The following is an 11,137-nucleotide window of genomic DNA, read 5'->3' as shown; positions in this document are numbered from 1 at the left end:
ATAGCTTGGGGGAAGACCTGGTTGTGGCAGGCAGCGATGCTGGCAGTACTGGGAATGGGTCACATTCCCAGGATGCAGCATGGAGTGCTCACGGGCTCCATGCTTTTGACAAATTGCCACTTTAATAACTGGGAAGCTGGCAGTGCAGAGCAGTGCAGAGCCATGTCCCCAGCGTGTGCTTTCCTCTCAGGCTTTTGGAGCTCTAGGTTATGCCACCCAATACGCTCTGACACCTAAAACACTCCTTAACATCATCTGCAATGCCCACGTCTGACTGCTTAAAAGCTGACTGTAATGTTAGATGTAATACCAAATCCTCTTTGTACTGCTGAATCCTTTTTCTTCCACAAAGACCCCAGCTACTCACTGCTGATGATTTATTTGGCCTGTGCAGCCACAGAAATAGGCTACAGCTGTGTAAAGCAATCCATGGGGAGGTCCTCTGTGCTCCTCAAAGCCTTGCCTACCTTGGGCTTTAGTGCTGTTGGAGACAAGTCCCTCTCCCCTGCAGCTTCTGCAAGCCTGAGCTGGGGACAAGGCACTTGGGGTCCCGGCTCCTACCCTGCAAGGTGATGCTCATTACCCAGTTGTAGCCTACTGTTTACTTTCTAACTAGAGCTAGTAGAAGCTTTTAATTTCCAGGTGTGCTGTTAAAATCTCAACATGTGCTCTAGATGACTAAGGATGCTTCCTCTGCTTTTTTCTTTTTTTTTTTTCTCCCCCCCCCCCCCCCCTTTGCTCTCCCTTCCCCCTCCTTAAGTCAGCAATGGGTATAACTTGTTTGCAGAGTTACAGGGTGTTTTATCTTTCTTTGGCCTGCCCCAAGTGGATTGGGGTTTGTTGAAGTCACAGCATTCTTGCTTTCTTAGAGCTGGCATGTGGGCGTTGGATTGTGTCATTTGTAGGAGGTGAACGTCAAAGGAAGTGGGATCAACTGCTGGAGGAGGTTTGTAAGCCAGGTACTTAATATTTGGTTTCCTGGAAAAGCAAGAAAAAAATAGCAAAACAGGCAGCCTTTGTGTCTTTAGTTTTCCCATGTAATCACAATAACATAATACCTATATGTGCTTAAGCACAGTTTGTTTTGGTTTGGCTTTTTTTTTTCGCCTTGGCTTATTCAGGATGGAGAACTACTGTATTTCCCTTAAAATAGTTTCACATGTTTTGGTGGATTCTGTTGAATGTTTATTCCAGTAATACAAATAATTCATGTTCCCTAAGTGCCCTCACAAATAATGCGATTTATTATCAGGTACATTATGTTGTCTTTTTATTTGATGTAAAACGGTCTCTTAAAGTTAAAATTAGACAGAAGAGCCATTTGAGACTATTTTGTTCATCTCCAGCTGTTTTTTCAGGAGTGCATTAGTCTGAAGTATTTCATGGGCAAAATACTGAGTTATTTTTGGGGGGAGAAAAATTATCTACAAAAGAAAAGCATAGCTACTTATTTTTACAGTAGTTTTATTGTAATCGCTGTTTTATTTGACATGTCTAGATACTGAGCTAGGTACTGCTCTACTAGGAATATTTCTTTCTCCTAAACTGCTCTAGGTAGCAGATATCTTCTGCAGTCCTTGGTCAGGCTAAGCTTAAAAATTAACAAGAGAAATGATATTTTAAAAGTTACCTGTGTCCTATCTTACGGATTAGGCAAAAGGACCATATTTTTTCATTATGCTGTTTTTTTCTTTGCCTATTTAATCTAAATGCAGGATGCTTATTCTAGCTGTCCGTGCTTTTGAAAAACTATGTGCCATAGCACATTTCCCCGTTGTATCACTAGTGGGGATCAGGCATGTCTGAGACTGGTGCAGTCTGAATGTTCTTAGATAAATGCCTCTGAGTAAAGCAGCTTTTTCCTTCTTGTATGGCTTCTGATTTACGCAGTGGTCTTGGCATTTAACCCTATGCTCATTTTCCCATTGCTATCAAGGCACCTGTAGGTCAGGAGGAAGGAAAGCTCAGTCAGCTGACAGTAAAGTGTTCACGGGAGGATGTGTCTGCAGTTGCTGGAAACACAGTCCCTCCCTCTGACTTCAGCAAAGTAGTCTGGTGTAAATTCATTGAGCTCATTGATATTATTCCTGATTTACACAACGGTAAGCACTAAGAAAGTACAACAGTAAGTTAAGTAGCAGTGGGCCTTAAATATTTATCTAGTTTATTTTTAGCATGCCAATTGCAGCTATTTATATAGCAAGGAAGCAGTGGTACAAATCTGACTAGATTCCTCCTTCGCTTTGAATCTGCGATAGAGAGGCAGTATTTTTTTTTTTTTGACCGTGAGCTCTTACTTGTTATGTTAAATTTGCTCTGAATAATATGTTATAAACTTTATTTTTCAAGGGCCTCTTAACCCCCACTTTTAAGCAGAAGGGATCATGTTATTTATCTAAAGGATCCTTGATGCAGCCTAAGAGCAGCTGTGAGATTCCCCTGCAGTGATGTGCAGGCACTAATACCTTACATGGATTTACCCTTGCGGAAAGGTCCCAAAATTGTGAGCAGGCTCCGCAGTAGAGCAAACAATGTGAAAGGAGCAGGTACTCTTTAATAACATCTAGTACAGCAAAAAGAAAAAGCACATTTATGGTTGCTTATTTGCTTACTAATAAAATCCTAGAATAGAATATATTCTCCTATGAGAGACTTTTGCTGGATGTAGGACAGGCAGATGAGGGTACTGCTGTGAGTGAGCCCCTATGTATGCCAGCGTGGCCAGGATGGACATTCCCTCTGAAAAGATGCGTGAAGGGTAAACTAGGCTGGTGGTTGGAGATGGTAGAAAATAGCCTGTGGTTGTACATGCTGGCTCAGAAATTAGCACTTTTGGCTCTTAGGCCACTAGTTTATGTGCAGCTTAGCATATAAAAATCTATTGCTTTCTGTTGATTATGGATGGTCTGTGGTAAGTAGATTGGTGATCCTAGCCCCGCCTTTAGTTGGCAAAGAACCACATCCCAAAAGCCAAGCCCTACCACTAATGTTGGCATCCCGACTGATAGTCTCAGACACATACCTGGGACTTTGGTGGAAGCTGAATAGCCCTCACCACCTACAGACAGGCAGGTCATCACCTCGCAGGACCAGTTTTGTTGCTGTATCCCTCCTGTGGAGAAACAGAGGACTTACCCACTGTTGTGAACTTACAAACATCATTCCATATTTGATTTTAAAACAAACCTTGGGAGCCTGGGAAGGAAAGAGAACTAACAGATGAAGTCAACCCCCCCATGTCTGCTACGAGAAACCACAGAAGATGGTATGGTTTTGTAAAGAGGCCACGGGAGCAATGTCTTGTTCATGGATAAGTGCATGTCTGTCTGCCTTGCACTTTCAGATTTACGTTCGTATTAACTGCTGTTGCTTGTTACTACATTTATACAGTAGCCTCTAGTAATTGTCCTGGGATTTGACAAAGCACTGTTGGAAGAGTGAATTGCTAGCAGTGTTAAACAAATGTGAAAAGAATTATTCTCTTTCCAATGGTTCTTGAAATCAAATTTTATCCCCAATGTGCTCAACTACCTTCATGCTTAATCTCTGTATTGTCAGAGGAGCCTGTCAAGCCCTTTTAGATCAAAGGAGACTGTTTTGTATTAAGAAGATTCTGATAAAGTCTTCCAATTACTTCGTAATCACACTTTTGCATGAACACCGTTGCGGTTGCTGGTGTGCCGTTACAGTGGTCAGGGAAAATCGAGGACTTTTGATCAGCTGGGTGCATGTTTGGTAGGCACCTCTTCTGAACTGTGCCTGTCCACAAGCCAGTAACAGAGTTAAGCCGGCTCAAAACCTAGTCCTTCATGCTGATGCTCTGAGCTAAAGTAATTTGTTGATAGCCGGTTGTTTTATGGAAACCTTCTTGAGAGGCTTCACGTGAGAAAATGCTCGCCAGAAATTTTGAAGAGAGGCGGTAGCCTGCCTTAACAAAGGCATGGAGGACAGGGGAGGTGAAGGCACCCGCTGGCTTGGCCCCGCAGGGCGCAGCCGGGCGCCGGCCCGGGCATTGCCCGGCATGGTGCCGAGGAGACCTGCAGCAGGGCCAGCCCTGCTTGTGCTTGAAACGGTTGTCCTTGGCTTTAACTAAGTAAATGGTGAGAAAGACGGGGCGGCCTAAGCCTGACTGTGAAGGCCCGGGAGGGCCGGTCTCTCTTATAGCTCTCGGGTACAACACAAAGGTAGCCTGTGGCTCTCTGCTGCCTTTTGACCCGTGAAGTTTTGGGGTGTCTTGCTGCCTCCTATTTTCTTCTATGTGCGTGCTCTGACGGGTCCAGCTCAGGCTGGCGGCTGTTAGCGCACGCATAACCGAGCACTTCCAAACTACCTGAAACATCTCCCTGCTCTCTCAGAGCCCGCCTGGTCTTGGTTGTTGACCGTTTCTTTTTGCAGCCTGCCGTTGCTTACCCATGCACCGCTGTACACCTTCACCCTGCACCCACGTGAAATCCACTGGTGTGCAATCAATTCCTGTTACTGGCAAAGCATGCCAGCTTGGCTTGCGTCCCCTCCCTTCCCAGCACGCCTGGCATTTTTAAATTTCTGTTTTTCCTGCTTTCAGACACAGTCCTCCTTCATTATAAAGTTTCTACGCATCTCCAAACAGGCTGCTTAATGACTATTTTTTTTCCTCAGCAACTCAGAATTTTTTGGCTGCTGCATTTTTCCTATCTAAATATAAACATGGGAGAGACTAAGAAAAAAATGCTATTGAATGATTAGGTAGAGATACGCCATTGGCTTTGCTTGATTAATGGATTTACATTGTACGTTACTGATAGGCAGCTTGCCAGTGTCTTTCCTTAAAACAAGGTAATTTGCTTAAAAGGCTATCTTTTGTAAAATACCGCCAAGCAAGAGATACTTGGTGCATGTGTGAACGTCTACGTAGGGAGAGCCAGGATGTACAGTCATTTTGCCCCTGCTAGTCACAGCCACTCCTGCAGGCACTTGAGGAATGCAGGATGTGCCCCAAATAGGTCTTTACAAACATTCCCCACTGCAGTCATTTCAGCCTTTCCTGGCATTCGTATTAGCTCTTGCTGACAAAAACAGGATTTTCATGACAGCGACTGCAGCAGCGTACAAATGCTTTTTATTCCCCTTTCATGCCAGCCGGAAAGTGAAGGTAAAGACTTGCTATACTGACTCAGATGAAAGGTTGAACAAGCCCGGGCTCCTATGTCTGGCAGTGGCCAGAGAAGTTTTGAGAGAGTGGAAGAACAAAACAAGCATAAAGTAATACTTTTCCCCACTCCATCCTCCTCGCAAAGTGAGTGTTTCCAGCTCTGGCATCTATTCTGACAGAATAAGAAAGAATAACTTGAAGAAATGGGGTGGCAAGGCAAGGAGAGAGGTGTTCTCTTCAAAGTACTAGCAGGGTTTAGTTTTCTGATCCGGTGCCAAACGCAACAGAGGTACTTGCCAAATGTCCTTGCAATGGGACTTGTCCTGGGGCTTTACAGCATTGCACCTCGCTGTCTATGTCCTGCTGCACTGCTTCTGCTGGAGTCGGTGGGGTTCCTCTGATGCCGAGGCTGCTGCCGAGCCTGTGCAAAAATCCTGCTGCTCCTGACTGCAGGGTACGTCTCTGGAGCGTGAAAGAGCAGGAGAGCCCTGTCCATGCCGTTAGCAGGGCAAGCTGTTAGCGAGAGCTGTAATTTCTTCTTGGCTACTTGAGGCTGGGTAAGGACACGTATGCTGCGCAGGGAGACAGCCTGTTTCACAGTACTGTCTCATTTATCCCAGTGACCCGTGGATTGAGACTGCCTTCTGAAAGTTAGAGGCGATGCTGGGCTGGTCCCCGTGGTTCTTACTGTCTACTTGTGACCAACCTTGTATCGGTCTCCCATTTCCTTCGCATGTGGGGCCGCGTTCAGTCTGGTTATAAATCTGCTAAAGGCTGTGGCGTCAGTACCAGGCTCCTCTGAGGCACCGGTGCCTGCACAGTCCTACTGCAGGATTAGGCCTGCTGGACTATGTGTACGTTTTCTGCAGAAAATGCATGAGAGGTGGAGGCACAAGAGTGACTCCAGGTTGAAAGCTGAAACTGTTTCCGTGAGATGCCAGTTGTTTTTAACTGCACAGTGCTCTTCTGGCCTTTCCAGTTGTATAATGCGGGTATTAAAGCAAAGGGATATTTAATATGTCTGTCCATTTTGATGTCAAAGGGTTAGAGTTAACTGGAGAGTGAGCTTCTGACTTGGACATTTTCTTTCACTCCGGAAAAAAACCTTTTTAAGCTTTTAATCTCAAAAGCAGCATAGTCTGGAAGCATCAGCTTTTCTTTTGTGTCAGTAAACCTCAAGTCTGAATTCCCAGAACTGTATTTCTAAAGGAAAGCATCCATAGGCAGGTGTTATTTGCCAGCTGACTTGGACCTTTGGCAGTTCCTAGCTCTGAGCAAGCTTCCTCGGCATGGAGACGCACCACAGAACTGGTAAGCTGGCAAACACCGTTCCCTGCTTCAAAGAAGTTACAAGTACCAAACACACCAGGGGATCCTGCCAGCTCCATAAGCCAAAGAGACTGCAGTCTAAGGAGGTCAGAAATAACTTAGACACACCTGGAAATACTCATAAAGCACTTGAGCTTCATCACTGTTGCTCAAGGTGTCCAGCAGCTCTGCAAACATTCGAACGATATCTGAGCCAGGCAGGTGTGGCTTCGGCGGCTTGGATGCCCCAAAAAACCCTCAGCAGGCTGAAATCATGCAGGCAGCGCTTGTCTGTTTCTTAATTTGTTCGTATCTATGTCTCTATAGCCCTTGTGTAGCGAGAGAAGATCCCAGCTTTTCCAGGTACCCGGATGCAGAAAGGACAGGAATAAAAACATCTATGGTTGTGTTTGAAGTGGGGGGGCATGGGGGGGAGCAGTGCCCGCTGGCATCAGGCCAGGAGAGGCTCAGAAACATCCTGCTCCGCAGGTGGGTGACCGCTGCCCGTGGCACAGCTCTGCTCCTGCCCTTCCTGGCCACCCTGCCCGCCGTCGGCAACAGCGTCTTCCAGCCCAAAATGCCCGTGTTCTCTAAACTGATCTTGCGTGGCTGTGGGACGCCTTTAGAAGAATGTTAATCTTGGAGAAAGGCAGGGTACTGCCATTTCTTGAGAATTAGACTCTTTTAAAAGGTCCTCTAAGTGACCAAAACTTGCAGTCCTCAAAATCATTGGCCGATGTTATGTAAGCATATATTGCTCTGTAAATGTTTCCGGTTGTTGGTTTTGCCTCCTAGCTGTGTGTTCAAGCCGGGTGTTGTATTAGTTTCTTTTGCTATGAGTCATAGCACCACAGCCTTGAGAGAGACCATTGCTACATCCACTGAAGATGGAGGCTTCAAACTGTTGAAGAATAGCAGAAATTAGAAGGTTGCGAAGGGTTTACCTATTGTATGCATAAAAACTACCAGCTGGGGGAAATAGCAACAGGGAGACTGCACAGGAGCAATGGCTAGAGTGCTCCTCAGCCTCTTCTAGCAGAGGGGTGCAACGCATTTGGGTTCACTGCATTCCCTTTATTCGAGGGATAATTAACTGTTGAGCTTTGAAGTCTTGCCTACGTGGCTGATGTGCGGTTAGGATGCTCAGAAATGGAGCTGAGTGCTGAGATGCCCCGCATTGCTCGGGATTTCCACTGTTGTGCTGCAGCTGGGACCAGCTTTCAGCGGGCATCTGCACTAGCCGCTGCCGCTTTTGTTCTGAGAGCTCATAAATAGAATTTCCTCCCTCGCGAGAAATACTGATGACATTTAAATTGTTTTGGTGATTTTGATGCAGAGCAATGGTATCACAGATACTGTGCTCTTATCAATTTAGCAGTGTTCATTTTCAGCATGGCTAGTGGGTAGCCAGCACAAACCTCACCTTGCATTGCTTGATGCTCCTCAGAAGCAGATGTTCTTTGGACTGAGTTTCTTGTTCCCTGATGCTACAGTACACTTCGCTCTCTCCAGTGCAAAGGCAGCATTCCTCCTTTGTTCTCTACTGGCGTCTGCAGGAAAGAAAATCTTTGGTTGCAGGCTGAAATAATTCCTACAGTGGTAGCTGTACACTTTCAGAGCATATTGGGAGCAGAACATCAGACTAGAACAAGGCCTTCTGCTGAACTGGCTTTAGAAGTGTGCTTATTAGCACTAACTGCATTTTTGAACGACCATGGACGGGGAAGTTGAACACTGCCTTGGCAAATGAGTTATTTCACATTTAAGACTTGTGCTTTTACAACTGGTTCCCTGTAGCGTCGCATCCTGAAATTGGGCTTACTGGTATCGTGTGGGGCATGGCACGTGGATCTGCAGGACCCTGTTTGACTTTCAGTACTTTTTGTTATTGCAAGTGTCAGCGGCATACCTGAAATGAAATGATGCTTGTAACAAAGCCAGGCGAGCCTCGTTCTGATGTCCTTGGTCCTATTATCAGCACTGCTGGAAGAGGCATTAGAGCATCTTGAAGGAGGTAGCTGGGGCAGAGGGAAGGCGATGCCAGGACTAGGCAGAGTGAGGGTGAGGCAATGCAGTACCACCGTGGATGGGACGTGAGTGAGCTGGGCCTAAAGAGTCTTGGTTTCGCTGCCAGTCCTCTCAAGTGAGGCTTGATTACAAAATTGTGAACCTCAGGCAACTAGGAACTGATTTCTTGCTTAAAGCTGGTGTATTCCCTGCCACAGAAACTGCATTAACTCCTTTAGTGACAGTTTGTAGCACAAATCCTGGCTGTTTAATTGGATTTATCATGGCTATTGGGAGCATAAAGGTGTTTATGGATTTGTTGTGAAAGCTTTTTTGTGTGTTTTTCTCATAGCAAGTCAACTTCCATGTGGTGCAATTATGTTCAAGATGTTCCCTGTAGCACTGGAATAATGTCAGATTATACTGTGTGTGCCTGTTGTTCTTCAAAAGGATTTTATCTGAGGCATGATGCACTGTGTTGGAAGGAGAAAGGGAGCTTAGTCTTTTATTAAGAAAGGCATGCAAAGCTTAAAATGCAAGAAATTCTGTCAAATCCTGTTTTATTATAGAGAAATGCTTGTCTCTGTCTACTGAAAAGCGAAACTTTTTCCCGTTAAGTTCCTTCCTGCTCCATCCAACTCTGAGAACTAAGTCCATCCATCTGCAGCTTGCTACTTTTGTGCTGCAGCCTTTTTGGTACTGAAAGGTTGAAGCACACACAGCGAGACATTTCAGAGACAAGAGTCTGGGGCGCCGGTGGAGGGGGGAGGAGCACAGGGAAGAGATGACTTTCGTTTGGTTTGGAAAGTTTCTTGGTTTTTGTTTGGTTTATCGTCCCGTATAGTTTGGCCTAGAAACTTGCAGCGTGTTTGATGCAGTGGTACAGGAACCCCACGTGAAGCCTGCTCATGTTCCCAGCCGCAGGGCTGCCGCTGAAGGGAGGCTGTGGTACGGGAACTGCTGTCAGACGTCAGGGGCTACAGCAAACAGTGCTGTGCTAGGGATGGAGCTGGCCCCTAGTGCTCACTGTCAAATTTTTCTTTTTTTTTTCTTTTAATTAACTTGGATAACAATGCAATTTCCTGTCTGATGGCAGTTCAGATATTAAATGTCATGTCTGCCTAATACTTTCATTCTTAACTATGACAAGTTTTCCCAGCACTTCTAAAAGAGACAGTTGTGATACGTTTCATTCCGGGCTGAATGATAGTCAGAAAACCAAATTTGTTCTGTAACTCATTATTATTATTACTAATTGTTGTTATTAGTAAGCCTTGTAGAGGAGTTACTCGGAACAGCAGCACAACACTTCTCCCCACTGTGGGAAAAGTCAGGATTTTCAGATGCCACCATTTGGAGCCTGTAACCTATTACTCTGTGTGTCGGTTGCAGGTTTTCTTTTTCAAAGTCGCACTGAAGGACAATTTCCAGGGATGTGCCTCTGCTCTCTCCTGCCGCCTCTTTAGTCCATCCCCACCTTACAATGCCTCTCTGTCCAAGGGAAAGCTGCCAAGCCCTTGGCTGAGGTTGGCAGTGCAGTGAACGATGCAGGCATTTGAAAACTAGAAAGCTCAAAACTCGTGTTCCTGTGACCAGAGAGATGGATGGAAAGATCAAAGAAGAGGACATGCAACTTGAGAGGGCATAGCGGGCTGTGGCGTCTTAGGGAGCGAACAGAAGACGGGCTCAGTGCCTGTGATGCACAGAGCATTGCTGTTGCAACAAATAGAGTACCTGTGCGGCAAAAATGCGTATAGAAAGGCACAGGAGCTTGCAGTCTGCCTGTCATCAAGGAGGTCCTGGCAATTACTTGTCTTTCTGTCATAAGCACTAATGAGGTAAGGGAGCAGGAGAAAGGACATGAGCAGATCAGTGCTAAGTGGAAAGGAAAATCTGTGTAGCAAGTACTCACTAAAGATAAAGGTGAGGGATCTCTGGCAATCAGATTTCTGGTCGGCCTATAGAGATTCACAACAGCTGAGAATCTGGCCCCAGAAACTGAGTGGCAGCATTGCTGCAAGCTGAGTAACTGTGTATGCAAGCTTCAGGTAATATTTCTCATTGGCTTAGTAAACCCAGATCTGCAGATCTACTTTGCTGATTAAAAATTTGGCCTTGATTTTAAAGGAAAAAAAAAGAAAAGACAAAAGCCTGAAGCTCCGTGCAGGTATGTAAGCGTGTACCCAAGAATGTAGAAACACACCTTTGTGGGCTTAATCGGATAGATATCTGCCAAACTTTCCAGAACAGTTTGTATGTTCAGAAGAAAATCACCTTTAAAAAGCACAAAGTATACTTTACAGAAGCTCAGTGTCCAGGCTGTTTTACAGAATGCAGGTTTTTACTCTGCTTCAATCTGGTTAAAAAGCCTGAAAGATGGGCCATTTTAAAGTGTTTCACAAGACCCACGAGTCTTGTAAAAATCTTATCACATTTTTCCCTCGGGTTGAAATCGTAGAAGTTACGAACAGTAAAAGAGCTGTTAAATCACAGATAAAGAATGCTGCACAATGGGTTGGTGAAAATAAATAACTAAAACCCCCTAGTTTTCCTCCAGCTTCTAATTCCCCGGGCATGAATTCAACTGGTAAAAGCCAAGTATTGCAGCTCACACTCAAAAAGGAGTGGCATGCAGCTGTATCCCTTGCAGAGTTGCTATTCCTTCTCTTGGTTTCTTTACTGCTCCAGGCA

Source organism: Haliaeetus albicilla, chromosome 4 (genome assembly GCF_947461875.1).
Source record: "Haliaeetus albicilla chromosome 4, bHalAlb1.1, whole genome shotgun sequence".
NCBI classification, from domain to species: domain Eukaryota; kingdom Metazoa; phylum Chordata; class Aves; order Accipitriformes; family Accipitridae; genus Haliaeetus; species Haliaeetus albicilla.
The sequence above is the reverse complement of the archived record's forward strand: the minus strand, read 5'-3'. Positions refer to the sequence as shown.